Source organism: Gasterosteus aculeatus, chromosome 15 (assembly GCF_964276395.1).
Source record: "Gasterosteus aculeatus chromosome 15, fGasAcu3.hap1.1, whole genome shotgun sequence".
Classification (NCBI taxonomy): Eukaryota; Metazoa; Chordata; class Actinopteri; order Perciformes; family Gasterosteidae; genus Gasterosteus; species Gasterosteus aculeatus.
In genome coordinates, this window is record NC_135703.1 from 13,889,141 (window position 1) to 13,905,645 (window position 16,505).

A 16,505-nucleotide genomic window follows, 5' to 3' on the forward strand; every position below is an offset into this window, starting at 1 on the left:
CACCGGAACCAGGTAAAGTATAAACACAAAATGCGTATTTATTGTCTCTCTTTCCAAACGACAACTCAAATACTCAGGCCTTCCGGCAATGCACCGCCGTCGTCGGCGGCGTCCCGTGTCTCCCTCGTGACGTAGGAATGGAAGCCACTGAAGTCTCCGGACCCAGGAAAACGCGTGTCTGGAAGGCTGTACTCGGCAATCCCTCGGCGCCGAACCTCTGAAAGATGTCCCTCTTTAACTGCTCCCTGAAGACTTGCAGCAGCTGCCAGCGATGAGTGCACTCCTCCCAGCTGCCCTGCATCAATCTGATTAGACCACAGAAGAGAGAACAAGAGTCCCACCCGCTACCTCCAGAATTACTGTGGCTCCCCCTTGTGACCCTGTCCCGTATCCCCACAGTACCCCCCCCTCAACGGGCGCCTCCTGGCGGCCGCCCGGGCTTACCCGGATTGTCCCGATAGAACTCCCGGAATAATGTGGAGCCAAAAATCTGCCGGCGGGGCAGCCAAGATCGTTCCTCCGGTCCATACCCCTCCCAGTCCACCAGATATTGAAACCCCCGCCCCCGACGCCGGACGTCCAGTATCCGGGAAACCCTGTGTGCTGGATGCCCCTCGATGACCAGGGGAGCCGGGGGAGCATTGGCCGGAGGGCTGAATTCGCTCTCCCCCACCGGTTTCAACAGCGAGACGTGAAACGTCGGATGTACCTTCAGGGCCGCCGGCAGGGTCAGACGAACCGCCGAAGGGTTGACGATCTGTTCGATAGGGTATGGTCCGACGTACCTTGGGTTCATCTTGCGGCCCTCCGTTGCCAGGGGGAGGTCCTTCGCGGACAACCACACCTGCTGTCCTACCCTGTACGCCGGTGCGGGGACGCGATGTCGGTCAGCCATCTTCTTGTTGATCTCCCCCGACCGGGTGATAGCTGCCCGCGCCGAGTCCCACACCTCCTGAATCCGCCGGAGATGGTCATCGACGGACGGGACTGCCACTGCTGCCTCCTGGATCTGAAACAACGGGGGCTGAAAACCGAAACAGACCATAAATGGCGACATCCCCGTAGCAGAACGTGACAGGGAATTGTGGGCATACTCCACCCACGGCAGGAACTTGCTCCATGACACCGGATGCCGCGCCGCGATGCACCGCAACGCCGACACCAGGTCTTGATTTGCCCGCTCAGTCTGTCCGTTGGACTGTGGATGATACCCTGAAGATAAACTGGCCCTTGCCCCCACAGCCCTGCAAAACGCACCCCATACCTTAGACGCAAACTGCGGTCCTCTGTCGGATACAATGTCCATAGGGATCCCGTGAATCCGGAACACATGCAAGACCAACAGCTCGGCGGTCTCCAACGCAGAAGGCAGTTTGGTGAGGGGAACATAATGAACCGCTTTGGAAAAACGGTCCACTATGGTCAGAATGGTTGTGTTCCCGTCGGATGGAGGCAAGCCCGTAACAAAGTCCACCCCGATGTGGGACCACGGCCTGCCCGGGACAGGCAATGGTTGCAGCAGGCCCGCCGAGGCCTGGTGCGAGGCCTTACCTCTGGCACATTCGGGGCACGCCGCCACAAACGCCCTCGTGTCTCGATCCAGTCCCGGCCACCAAAACCGCTGACGAATGAAGAGAGCCGTCCGTCTCGCCCCCGGATGACACGTCAGCTTCGATGAATGGCCCCACTGAAGTACCTGCGATCTGACCGTCCGTGGCACGAACAGGCGGTCCGCTGGTCCCCCCTCTGGCACCGACTCCCCCCGCTGCGCCTCCTGCACCACCGACTCAATCTCCCAAGTTGCCGCACCTACAATACACTCGGACGGAAGTATGGGCGTGGAATCCGGTGATGCCGGCGGCGGGAAGATCCTGGAAAGGGCGTCCGGCTTGCCGTTCTTGCTTCCCGGGCGATAGGACAACGTAAACTGGAAACGGCTGAGGAACAAGGCCCACCGTGCTTGTCGGGAATTCAGCCTCCGAGCTGCCTGGATGTACGCCAGATTCTTGTGATCCGTCCAAATCCAGAAGGGCTGCAGGCTACCCTCCAACCAATGCCGCCATTCCTGTAGCGCGAGGACCACTGCCAGCAGCTCCCGATTCCCGACGTCATAATTCTTCTCCGCCGGACTCAACCGTTTGGAGAAGAAAGCACATGGATGTAACTTCTGCGTTGACGGATCTCGCTGAGACAGAACGGCCCCGACCCCTGCTTCCGACGCATCCACTTCCACCACAAACTGCCGAGCGGAATCAGGGTGCCTAAGAATAGGGGCGCTGGTGAAGAGAGACCTCAATTTACTAAACGCCCCCTGTGCTTCTGGCGTCCAGCAGAAGGATGCCTTGGTGGATGTTAGCGCGGTGAGAGGTGCGGCCACTCTACTGAAGTCCCTCACAAACCGGCGATAAAAATTTGCGAACCCCAGGAACCGCTGTAAGTCCTTCCGCGTGCCCGGGATCGGCCAGTCTGCTACCGCTCGAATCTTATCAGGATCCGGTTCCACCTGCCCCCGCGCAATCACGAACCCGAGGAAACGAACCGACGCCACGTGAAATTCGCACTTCTCGGGTTTAACGTATAGCCTGTTTTCCAAAAGTCGCCGCAGCACCAGTCGCACCTGTTGCTGGTGCTCGGTGAGGGACCGGGAGAAAATCAGGATATCGTCCAGATAAATGAAAGCGAAGCTACTGGTGATATCCCGAAACAGATTATTCATTAATGACTGGAAGACGGCCGGGGCATTTGTCAACCCAAACGGCATGACCCGATACTCGAATTGCCCCATGGGCGTGTTAAAGGCCGTCTTCCATTCATCACCTTCGCGGATACGAACCAAATGATAGGCGTTTCGGAGATCCAGCTTGGTAAAAAACTGCGCCTGAGAGAGGGGTTCGAATGACGGGTCGATTAACGGCAATGGAGTCTTATTCTTTATCGTGATTCGATTCAAGCCCCGATAGTCAATGCACGGACGCAGTGAGTGGTCCTTTTTCTCAACGAAAAAGAACCCTGCGCCTAACGGGGCGGACGAAGGACGGATGAAACCCGCGTCCAGGCACTCCCGAACGTATTTTTCCATTGCTAACCGTTCCGGGCGGGAGATGTTGAAAAGACGGCTAGTGGGCAGCGGAGCCCCCGGGAGCAAGTCTATCGCACAATCGAAAGGTCGGTGCGGTGGCAGAGTACAAGCCTTGTCCTTACTAAACACCTGCGCAAGGTCATGGTAGACTGACGGAACCGTGGATAAGTCTGGAGGAAGTGATGGTACCACTGACGTCGCTGGTGTTCCCCCCGCAGCCCGCAGACACCGGGCATGACACCCCACGCTCCAGCCCGCGATGGCCATAGTTGTCCAATCCACCATGGGGTTATGAAGTTTTAACCACGGGAGACCCAGCACGATCGGACTCGCCGGAGACGGAATAATTAGCAACTGAATGGTTTCTGAATGGTTTCCCGATATACGGAGCGTGAGGGGGCCTGTGCGATGCGTGACCCGGCTGATCAGTCGACCATCTAGCGCGTTAACTGCCCTGGCGCTCTCGAGCGTCTCTAACGGTACTCGCAACCGTGCGGCTAGTCCCTCGTCCATAAAATTAGCATCAGAACCGGAGTCCACGAGGGCGGTGGTCGAGTGATTATGGGAATGAAACAGTAGAATGGCCGGAATGGAAATACGGGATGGGATAGTAGAGGACGCTGCGTTACTCACCAGGAGGTCCTCTTCGCCTGGTGAGGAGCCCCGTTTGGGGACTCCGGACAGTTCCTAGCATAATGTCCCGCGCGTCCGCAATACAAACACAGTCGACGACTAAACCGCCGTTCGCGTTCGGACGGAGTCAACCGAGCCCGCCCCAACTGCATCGGCTCGCCCGCGCCTCCCGAAAACTCCCCCCCCGACCCAACCGGGCTCGAAACCTCCCCCCCCGTGAACTGCGGACGCGACGGCCGCCTCCCCCGCTCGCGTTCACGTTCCTGAATGCGATTATCCATCGTAATTGCCAACGAAATAAGCTGCTCCAAAGTGGTGGTGGCGTCGCGAGAGAGCAGCTCGTCTTTCAGGGTCTCCGACAGGTTCCGCGCAAAAATGGTCCTTAGCGTGTGTTCGTTGGCACCGCTCTCGGCGGCAAGGATCCGGAACGAGATAGCAAAGTCCGCCACTGATTCAGACCCCTGCCGCAGCGACAGCAGCCTATTCAAAGCATCCTGCCCCCGCACCGGGTGGTCGAACACACGTCGCAGTTCCTCAGAAAAACCCGCGAAAGAGCTCAACGCCGAGGACTGACCCCCCCACAACGCGGTCGCCCACTGGGCCGCCCTTCCCCGAAACAAATTCATACAAAAGGCTATCTTGGCTCTGTCGGTGGTATAACTGCGGGGCTGCAGGTCGAACACGAGCTCGCAGTTCAGTAAGAAGCGGCCGCACCCCCCGGCTTCCCCTGCATACGGTTCTGGCAGTGGAACCCGCGGCTCCCGGTCGTTGCCGGCGTTGGTCGGACCCTGGTCCTCCTCTCTCCCTGGAGGATCCGGACCTCCCGATGCCGCAGCCCCCGACGTCCCAGGCCGGTCCATCCGTCGATTCAGCCTCTCCAAGGACTCCATCATCAGCACCAGCATCTGCTCGTGCCTCCCCACCATCGCTCCCTGGGCGCTGAGAGCCTCCTGCACGGATGCCGGGTTTGCTGGATCCATGTTGTATGGCCGAGGGATTCTATCACGGCTCGTGAGAGGGATCCAAAAGCAAACACCGGAACCAGGTAAAGTATAAACACAAAATGCGTATTTATTGTCTCTCTTTCCAAACGACAACTCAAATACTCAGGCCTTCCGGCAATGCACCGCCGTCGTCGGCGGCGTCCCGTGTCTCCCTCGTGACGTAGGAATGGAAGCCACTGAAGTCTCCGGACCCAGGAAACCGCGTGTCTGGAAGGCTGTACTCGGCAATCCCTCGGCGCCGAACCTCTGAAAGATGTCCCTCTTTAACTGCTCCCTGAAGACTTGCAGCAGCTGCCAGCGATGAGTGCACTCCTCCCAGCTGCCCTGCATCAATCTGATTAGACCACAGAAGAGAGAACAAGAGTCCCACCCGCTACCTCCAGAATTACTGTGGCTCCCCCTTGTGACCCTGTCCCGTATCCCCACAGAAAGAAATCCATCGCCGAAGCGTCAACATCATGCTTTCATTTCCTGTTAACTCATCTTACTATAAAGATATCCAGATGAAACCAAGCCCGGCTGAACCAGTCGGAACCTACAGATGGGATAATGAAGAAGATTAATTGACACCGGTAATTGACTAATTACAGTATACACATTTAATATGGGCTTTAATTCAGTGCATCCATGCAAGAGGTAGACTTTTTTTCTTCCATCCAATATTATACAAAACACTTTAACTGCTGGAGATTTCTAAGACCTGACACAAAAACACATGGTACAATGGGATTTTCACCTCCTATATAACCTTGAGATGGTTGGTTTTAGAAGAAGAGCAGCACAAAGAAGAAAGAAGTTAGATGGTGAATTAACACTAGAAAGCTAGAAAGTCCTCATTACTTTAAGGGTACTTGTGCAAAACTAATACAACACCAAGGTTCATAAAAAGAGGCATGGGAGAGAGAAAAATTAAACAGGTATAGGGGCAAGCTAATGACTTGAGGGAAATGCAGCTCTTTAATGTGTATGTTTTATCAATGAACACAAGGCTCTGCCAGAAAACTAGTAGTTGCCTGTTTTAGCAAGAATAAAGGCGAGGTGTGGTTGACGCATTAATTACTCCTCCATGATACCCAAGGGGTTCCTTTGTAAGGTGTTATGAAGCCAATGGTTTAGTTTCCCGGGAGACCTGTGACTTCCAGAAACAAGTACTGAGCAACCGCAAAATAGTGCGTCTTTCTTCGATGGTTGATGGTTGGTGGCCAAGCCCCCTCTCCTATGCCAATGACCACAAATTTACCACCGAGTAAACTCCCGCGAGTAACACAACGGGGAAATTCGCATTACTGGTGTGAACGGACCCTTGGAGATACATCGAGACGTCCAAAGGGAGAGAAAACATGAGCTATGTACGGTGGCCCTGAAGTGCAAAACACAAAGGCAAATAGGAAACACAACGCCATTAACTTCCTACGGAAAGGGTAGGGCCTTATAGCAGGAAGCAGAGGACGGACCCTTCTGATTGGACAGACGGACTGTCTGTCTTTTAACCCTCTTAATCCAAAGTCTTTCACCGGCAACGGAAAGTGAGGATTCAAATGGGGTGTATAGAGGTTTGAATAATGTATAGATGGGTTTGAATTATTAGTTAGGGTCTTGATGGGCAGGTGCGCCTTGGCGTGGTAGCACCTGTGTATAAATAGGGGGGAAAGAGTGAATGACTTTTAGTGCACAGGGGGTTCAGAATACTAGAAAAGCCCAAAAGAAATACATAAGTCATAATACCTTTCACCTGCTGTGTATTAATATTCAATCAATCTACATGGGAAAATAACACGTTTTACATTTAAGGAAGCAACATTTGGTTGACTCTAAAATGTAACAATACGAGTAAAGGAAAAGAAAATGAGATCTGTTGCATTCATTTATCTGCACTGTAGAAAAGAATTGACGCTGAGAAGATTGGAAGATAAGGCTAAAAGAAAATAACAATTAATGTGTGTTTGGAGGTCAATAAGAAGAGAACGAAAGCAAAAGAGGAGGCAGTAAAACCAAATCCCTATCTGCTCAGCTTTATTCAATGAAAGATGAGCACCAACCTATTTAGCCGGCACAATGGAATTGCTGTGTTTGAGTCCAGCTTTGTTACATTGGGTAAAGATGTTGTTTCATGTTTCCACTTCAGATTGCAGCTGCAAACAGGTGCTGAAGGAGGGATTCAAAATATGGTTTGCAGTGAGAAAGAGAAAGCTGTCAACTCCCTTCAAGGTTGATGCTCACAGGAACCTCTGAAATGTTTACGCCTGTCTCCCTTCTCCAAAATGCTTCTGATTGAAAAAATTGAGCTGTACTTCATGGAGGGCGTCAGGAGAAACGTTCTGCGATCAATAAGCCACACGACGACTAATCAGATGGGTAGTTTTTACCTCCAATGAAGAGCATTGCAAAAGCCACTGACTTAACTTTTCTCTCACCGGCAGAGACACCAAAAAGGGGTTTTGTGCCCGTCAGCCTGCCTGAATGAGGACCTTCCATGAGACTTTGTTTTCATTAGATGATGACTTTATTCTGATTATTTTAGCCTGCAACTTTATTTTCATATCCACAGAGAGCTCAGATATTGAAATATGTTGCATCGGCAGAAAGTTCTGAAAAAAATAAGCTATTGAAATCGAGGAGAAATTAAATTGATTCGAACAAATGAAATTGTAATGTATCCGTCACATGCACAGGATTTGGAGTTGATCTTTTGTTTTTTTGCACACTGAAAAAAATACGACACAGATGACAGGCTAAAGCTGTGTTGACTCAGTAGAGATAACAGAACACCTGAGAGCCGTACCGCTTCAAGATTTGAAATTGTCACCTGCCACGGAATCCAGCTTTCCTTTAATAACAATCATAAATCATAAAACCTAAGCGGTGCAGAGGAGTTGATCTGAAAAACGTTAGCAGATGATTTAAAGGGGACGAGGATGAGAAGAGGTGGAGAGGGAGGAGAGGAGGAAACAGGAAGAAGCTGCCGGCCATCAGAAGTTGGAACAGATCAATCTCAAGTCAAAGGTCTCTGCTCAACAAAACTTCAGAATGGAAGTATCCAGACAAGCCGACGCTGGCACTGAAACACACACACACACACACACACGCACACACACTCTTTGAAAGCCAACTTGTTATCGCTGCCACTCCAGGGTCTCTGCTCGTGTTTGATTGGCTGCCACGTTGTAATTTACAGCAAGTGTTGCTGTGTCACAGCAGTCAAGGCCGGGGACAGTAAGAAGGAGAGAGAATGATGTGAGATGAATATTGATCTGTTCAGCGTAACATTCGGGGCAGTCGCTGCTTTCTGATGTAGTAAAAGGGTGATAAAGTCAAAACGTTTTTAGTAGATGCCTCAGGCGGCGCTAATGCACCTGCATGCAGTAGAACGAGCATCGGTCTGTGTCCAGATGTCTTTATGAGATGTGGTAGGCGGGGTTTCACTATACATCAGAGCACACAACCTTACTTCTAAACCATGAACATCTGACCAACTTCCTAGTGCTGCTCATGAGATCCTCCTTCTTCATCTACTACACAACTACAACATTTCTTTAGCTGGGGATTCCAAGTAAATGCTTCTTTTTTTCTTCTTTTTTCTTCCTCGTAATGAAACCAAAAACATACAAGTCAAGTGACGCCTCTTCCATTTGCCCGATTAATCCAACCGTATCAATGGAATTTCTGTCTGAAGTCCCAACGTGAAGCACTGACAACTTCCCAAAGCATTTTAGTGGGTTTCTGCATTTACAAGTCCAAGTCTGAACAATGGTGGAGGTATACGGTACACAAATAGGTGTACAGGTGACTGCCTGGTCAGCTGCATGTTGACTCGTGACTTCTGCTCATCTGACAAAATATATTTTGTCGGTTTTCTTGCCACATGTAACGTCATTTGTTACACGGTTATTCACAGATTTTTAAATGAAAGTAAGTAAAACAGAGAGTTCCACACTTGAAAAATACCTAAAAATGTTGTTATGTTGGTCTATGATATTTTGATTGGACTGCTTCCAGACTTTTTTTTGTAACTACACCATCACACACGACAACTCTCTCTCGCCACTCACACACTAAATGAATACTGGATACACAAAATGAAACAGAAAACATTTTTAACACAGTTTGCGGCGGAAATGAGTGAGATAACACAACAATCAAATGTTGCTTCATTTGTTTTGCCTCCATCAGTTATTGAAGGCACAAAATAATCTCACATATTTCACGAAACACTTCTAACCTATTCATTCTTTTCCTTTTATTTTCCTGATTTCATATGGAGTTTCCATAATCCACATAATAATCAACATTACTGTAATCCCTCATTTTTAATCCTCTTATCCGGCACGCCGCTCTAAGTCATATTCCTGATGCCACCTGAAAAGCGTGAGCTCAGGAAGGCTTACTGCACCGACAAATACGCAAGACAAACATTTTATTTACACCACTCAAAACAAATAGAGGCATGCAGCGTGCGCAGCTTGTAATTCAGAGAGGAAGGCAACTGCTGAAGTGGATGGACACGCCGAGAGGCGGGAAGAAACCAGAATCGTTCCTAAAAGCCGCTTTCAGTCATTACAGGTGCTGCACATTAGTTGAGAGCACAAAAAGCTGATTATGAAAGGAGGTCGAAAACAGCGACAGTGGAAATCAACTAGTTTGGATGTAATGTTTTGTAAGTGTGACGTAGAGCTTAATTGGTTCGCCCAAATAACGCTTCTTTTGATTCCAATGAGCATTTTATTCTTCAAAGCCCAAATGTTCCTTCAGGCTTCAGCAGTGTTTTGTGAATGATGCTGTCACTGTGATATGTACAGTACATTTGGGACCAGTTTCGTACTCTCACACTAAAAGCAGCGGTAAGCTTTTATAAGCGAAACCTTTTAGAAGTGGCGTCGAGCTGCGACACGAGCAGCTCGGACCATCCAGACACGCTGGTACCAATACATTTTCTTCCACTGCACATTAGCTTGAAAAAGGTTTCTTTTTGGTATTTTGGTTGCGGTGCTGATTTTAAAACCTGCCTGATACATTAAAAAAATCAGGGAATGAGTTAATTAAACAGAAGCCTGCCTCTAGTTAGCCTCAGTTTTGTTAAAACTATGAATATTCAGCTTTAATGTTTATTTATTATAAATTCTTAATTTACTCTCACAAGATGTATGTGACTTGCATGAAACTTGCAAAAAACCCTATGAGCCCAGCCAAGTCAGGAAAGCTGCTCTATTCTTCTGTTCGGCATGATTTGTGATGTCAGGACAGAGCAGCGGGGGGGATGAGCTCTTCCCCGGATTTGGGAAAATAATGGGAGTCTCTGACTGTGAGGTAAGTTAATCTTTCAGCAGCAGTAGGAGCTTTTTGTTAAATACAGCGGAGAGATTTAGACTCTTGGTAGGATTTATTAGCTGCATGAAAGGTGCACCAGTATGATGCTTCAAACCAGGTCATGTATTTAATAGTGGTGTGCACTCATTTGTGTGATTGTGTGTGTGCATGTGTGTTGATGGTGAAATAATTACTGCTGTTGGCAACAGAAAAAAACGAAGAAAAAAAACAGCGCCGAGATACATGCGGGAACACGCACACACGCACACACACACACACACACACACACACACACACACACACACACACACACACGAGCGCGCACACACACACACACAGAAGAGAAGGAAGCTGAAGAAAGCTAAACCTTGGCAGAGGAAGCATCACTAATACTCAGCAAACACATTGCTTATCAGCAGCTGACCAACAGCTGAACCCACTATTTGTGCTTGTATGCGTGTGGTATATTTATCCATATTTACCCATATGAGTGTGGGTACATGTGTTACTAATATTACGAATCGCATTATAAAATTATCAATGAAATTAAAGTCCAATGTTTCCACAAAGAAAACTAAAATCTCCTTTTCTATATATTTCTTTTATTTTGCTACTCATGTGTTTCTTTTCATCTCTGTTGGTGGAACATTTAACCTCCTCAGGGCCCTGAATGTAACCTGTGGCCAGTGAAGAACAATTTGATCCCTCCTTTCTTTTAACTCCCCTCGTCTCCTTCCCTCCCTCCCTTTTGCCACGTTTAAAAAAACATGAATTTCTCTTTTATCTCTCCTCTTCTCCTATCCATCACTCGCTGCTCGACACTCCCCTCTTCTTAAAAAATACATGTATTCATGCGTCTTTCTTCCCTCCTCTATCCTTCTCCCTTTGAATCATCAGTGTAGCCCCTCCCCTCCCCTCCCCCGGGTGCTCTTTCTATTTAAACATCTTCCCACTTACCAGTCACTCTCATCCATCCACTGGGAGGGATTGGAGTGCACGGCTGAATTGGAAAACACTGCCTGCACTACTGGGATGCAGGGAATGTGTGTGCAGGCGGACTGGGAGGGGAGCTTAGGAAATGACTGCAGGATAGAGAGCTTTTGAAATAGAAAGGGAGAGAGACCGCCTGCGTTGACTTCAACTTCTGATATTTTGCCTTCTGTGCCCCCCCCCCCTCCCAATTGATTCATCTCCCCCTTTCACGCTTTATTCAACTCACAATACAGTGTGTTCTCCCATTTCTCTCCCACCAAGTTTTCACCTTCTCACTTTTCTGACGATTCGTTTGGAGGACCTTGAATTCTTCAACATCTGCGGATCTGCCAAGGATCATTTGAGAAACACTTTTGCTCTGCCTTGTTTTGAGAAAATGATGCTTGATTCGAATAGATTAGAAGAAAAGAGGGTTCTTCGACCCCAATGGTAGTTTATATCAAACTCACCAAACTCTCCACTCCCACCTCTCGTCTGTTTACCTCCACTAAACATCCGATGGGGGACACACACAAGCAGGCTAAAGGAACGAGGGGTTCGGCGATAGCGACTACTCATTGATCCGCATGACGTACAGTTTCTCTCTTTGGGATTATACAGTCAACCATAATGTTTCTCACAGTCATCCAGAGGCTCTTTGGCAGAATGTAAACTGTCAAAGTCTGAGGGTACAACGACCAACACCAACTACTAATAATCAACAAAACCCTCATCCGAGTAATATAAAGGTTTTCAAAGCAGTCTTGTTACCACTATAGAAAATGCGAGCGCATTAGCTAATTCTAAGCAATAATTAAAGGTGATTTCACTTATCTAAACATTAATTATTGCCCTTACAATACGAAGCATTATAATAATTATGATGGGAGTAGTTTATTCACAGTGCAATTACAGCTAAAACTGTGAGAGATGTATGATACTGGAGAACCTCCATGAATTGATCAGTGAGGAATGTTTTGGCTGTTATATTTAAGCCGATTGGTAATAGATGGCCCGCAACTTTCTTTTTCTAATCTAGGTGTCTCAAGACTTTAGGGATTGCCGAGACATGTTCAATTGTCCACCAGAGCCCCAGGGACTTGGTGGACACTCAGTGGATAGCGCTACCTTGCTCCTCTGTGCCTGAGTTGGCCTCCATGGCTAAGTTGGCCTCTGTGACTTCACCGACGTAAATACGTGTATTTGTATGTTTATATAGCCAGGCTAGCTGGTTATCAAACGTCCAAAATGTCTAAATCAAAATGGATCCACATAAAGATGAATAAATAACGTTCTCAGAAGTGGGTTCTCAAAATGATGATTGCTTTTGATCGTAATCTTTGGGGTGTTAAAACTCATTGCTACATCTTAAATAAGCAACAACACTAGCCAATTTCAGTTAAAGGGTAAATGGACTGTACTTGTATAGCGCTTTTCTAGTCTTCTGACCACTCAAAGCGCTTTAACACTACATGACATTCACCCATACACACACTGATGACAGGAGAACCACACAGAGTGACACCTGCCATCAGTAACTAACATCCACACACTGTAGTCGCAGCTACAGGAGCCATGTTGGGTTAAGTGTCTTGCCCAAGGACACATTGACATGGGGGTTTAGCAGAGCCTGGGATCAAACCGACAAGCCTCTGATTGGAGGACGACCGTGTTCCCCACTCACCCACAGTCATCCCACAGTTCTGACCTGCATGAGCAACAGGGCGCCGATAACTATCTATCTTTGACATCTGCCTGTGTTGACGACACTTAGGCCAATGTGTTGGAAATTATCTTTCTTAGCAGCCCAGACGTTTCGCTCAAGTTCTTTCACCCGTCAATGAATATGAATTACAACCTTTTTACTTCTTTCCTTCGTCCCGTTCGCATCCTTCCTTTTCCGTGCCTCGGTGCTTCTCTTATTTGCATCCCTTCCACACCTTCTTGATAAGACAAATAAGGCAAAAACAATGTCTGAACAATTGGACAGCGTGTATTATTTGAGTCTTGTCCTCCGGTGCTGCAGTAGAGAGTTCACTTGAGGATTTTTGGAAAAGAGGGGTGAAGAAATGGATGGAGGAGTGGCACAGGGTTTGTACGAACACCTCCCTCCTCCCATCATCCCTTTACCCAAATACTAAAACAAACCTCGAAGCCTCTAAAGTGTATTTGGCGCTGAGCACCGTCACCAAATGTGACATCCTCCACCCAGCAGGAAGGAGTGCGCTCTCTCACTCCACACCACTCATGCTCCGTCCATGACTTTAAGGCTGTGTGACTAACTGGTTAGAAATTCGACTGCAAGAGGTCGGGACAATACAGAGCAACAGTGTGTATTTGTTTTCAGGGGCACAACAGAACAGCTTCAAAAGAACCAATCCTGGCAGTGAAATACATAAAAACCAAGAAATACGTATTTATATTTGGGGTTTTTAACATTTCCAATACATTAGTGTTTGAATAAGGTTGAACACATTATGGGAATCTGTATTATCTGCTTGTTTTACTGTATTTATTTGAGGAATATTGAACTTGTCATGAAAACGGTGTTACAAATACTAAATTAACTAATACAAACCTAATGGAGTCATACATGTACAGCAAAGCAAGAACATCCATAGTATCTCCTCTGAAATAAGGCAGTTTATGGGGACCTTGATGTGGTTTCCCTTTTTCTACAGTGATTGTAAAACGTATTCTGATATGAGGACATGCATAGTAAACCTCCATGATTAAGTTGGCGAGCTATCCCAATGTTACCTTGAGATTTCTCAGGCGAGGTGATCCTGAATATCGAATTTGATTCTGCTCTATATATATACACACACACACACCTCACCACCTCTTTCTTCGTAATCTCCCCCAAATCCATTGAATTAATGTTGGACTTTCCATACAGCAGCAGTATTTCTTTCCCCTGGTATAGATTAAAGAGGATGTTAGATAATAGATGACGTTTCATCTCCAAGACCGTATTTTTTATTCTGATGATGATTTAGTGGCTTCTTCTCTGTCATAAAATGCATGCAGATAAAATAAGAAAAAAAAGACACATCAAGGTTTCTGAAGATGTTTAATGTAAGGTTTTGCAGCATGGGTGACATTTTTAGATTAGTTCATTTTTCCTGAAGTCTGCCTCATACTTCTAACGCTTGCCAGAGCAAAACAAGATGTACAGCCCCGTTTGCTCATCGCAAAACGAATGTCGAAAACTTATTACACTTATTTAATAGGATCCCGTTCAAAAAAGTATCTTATTATTTTCCTATGAAGGGATGTCAAAGTGATGTTTGCTTCACTCATTAGACGTTGACATACAGACGTTCCAACTAATTCTCACACACACACACACACACACATTAACTTGCTGACGCTCTTTCTCTTGTGCACAAACGCATCCTCACAGTTGGCCGACACATGCAGAAACTCTCATTAAAGATTCCTTCTGGCTTCATGAGTACAGGAAGAGCGGCACAATAATTGTGCTCCTAAAGCACACAAACATGTTTGTGCTATTTTACCCTCCAGAACAATCCATTGATCCACATTAGGCCTGTGATTCTAACCTCCCTTTTATTCCCTCAGTCTGACATTTAATGCCACATAAATGCCAAGGCTTCGAGAACAGGAAACTGAAAACGCAGACGTAGCACGAAATAAACACCTGAGGGCGAACAGGGACTAAGACAACCAAAGACTCACCAAAAATGAACCAACAAGGAGACAAGGGACACAAATGGCTTAAATACACTGGGGAGGACACAGAAGGAAACAAGCGGGGACAATGCAGACAGAAAGGGCGGAGAAAACACACCAGGGCAGGAAGTGAAGTTAACCCAGGGAAAATACAAAATAAAACAGGAAGCATTTATTATTAATGAAATGAATGCAATTAAGGAAAAGACATTGAAACAGGCACATACACACATTCAGGTCATTTTACAACAAGACCACAGTCCCCAAAGGAACAGTGTAAAGAATAAGATAATCGACTCGAGGGACCACACAGCCAAGATTAGTTATTGCAGACTTTATAACCTTACTAAGTTATTCTTTTAACACAAAACAGAAAACTGGACTCGAAAACAGACAAAAGAAAAAAACTTGGCAACAATAACAGCATGAACAACAAAAAGTCTAACATTGCAGTGGAACAGGCAGGAGGGGAATGGAACTTGTGCACATTAAAACAATTCAGGAAATACTGGGTAACACAAACTGGTGGTTGATTGTCTGATGAAGGTTGGGTGAACGGTTGGGGCTTAAGTAGTCTTGGGGCTGATGATTAACCGGTGTCGGGTAAAAACAGGCGGGAAACCAGACAGCGGATTCTCCTTGGCTGGTTTGACACCTGACACGTGAAGCGTGAGGTGAATCGTCATGGTCCAGCTGAGACGAAGGCCGACCGCTGCCGGGATGATCACCGATGATGAAATGATCCGATGAGTCTCAGACTCGGGACTCCAGCCGAAGAGGTCGGTCCTTTGTAGCCAGACCCTTTGAAATTATTTCTGTCAAAAAAAGTGTTGACTAAAGCTATAGAAGAGTCCAAAACGTAAAAGCAAATGAGGACATTGTCAAGTCTGTTTAAAATGGTGGAAGTACATTTTTTTTATATGCCATTAAAATACTTTCCAGCTCCATGTATGACAAGATGATAAAGAATTAGTAGAAAAATACGTTGGAAAAAGTCATGGCACGGTTTCTCAATAATAGTCATAAAAATGACATACTGTAATATTTCAGATAAAGACAGTAAAAGTCAGGAAAAAAAGTCATAGTCATAGTCATAGTTTGCCAATGTCCAAATAAGTCATAGTAAAGTGGTATTTATAAGTCATGAAAAGATTTCTAATATAAAGAAATATAAAGTCATGGTGTATACTACAAAATGTCATGAACTGAAAATAGTCTTATAATGTGTCATGAAACAGTGAATTGATAGCATGTTGAAATAGTCGTATTTATTAAAATGTGTGAAAAAGTTAATATTGTGTAAAATTGCCACTATAGCACGACTCAAAGAATTGTCTTGAAGTCTTGAAAATATCAGTATGATAACTACAATTCCTTGATTCCAGCACTAAAAATGATTGGACTTTAAATACCCTTTAAAGTATTCAACAGACTATTGCAGATCTCACATTAAGTCTTCAATGCGAACATTCAAATAGAAGCAAACTCTGGACCGTCCTCTTCTCTTCCTTCACATCTCATTTGTTTAATCCTTCTTTCTAATGGTCTACGTATCACTCAACCTTCTACTGGATCAGTGGTGTCCCCCTGGTTCTGCTCATGGATCATTTGACTCTGGAGTCCCCAACAAAGCTTCATATATTCATTTGAAACCTTATTCAGAAGACTGCAAAGTCCCCAAAACACATGAATAATATTGAGGGAAGATGAAGGCGGCAGTCGGAGCTCCAAAGCCTATTACCATTGAGCATTAACGACTTAAGAAACACATGGAGGGTCAGGAGAGGGGGCATGAAGCAGCACATTATTGACATGGT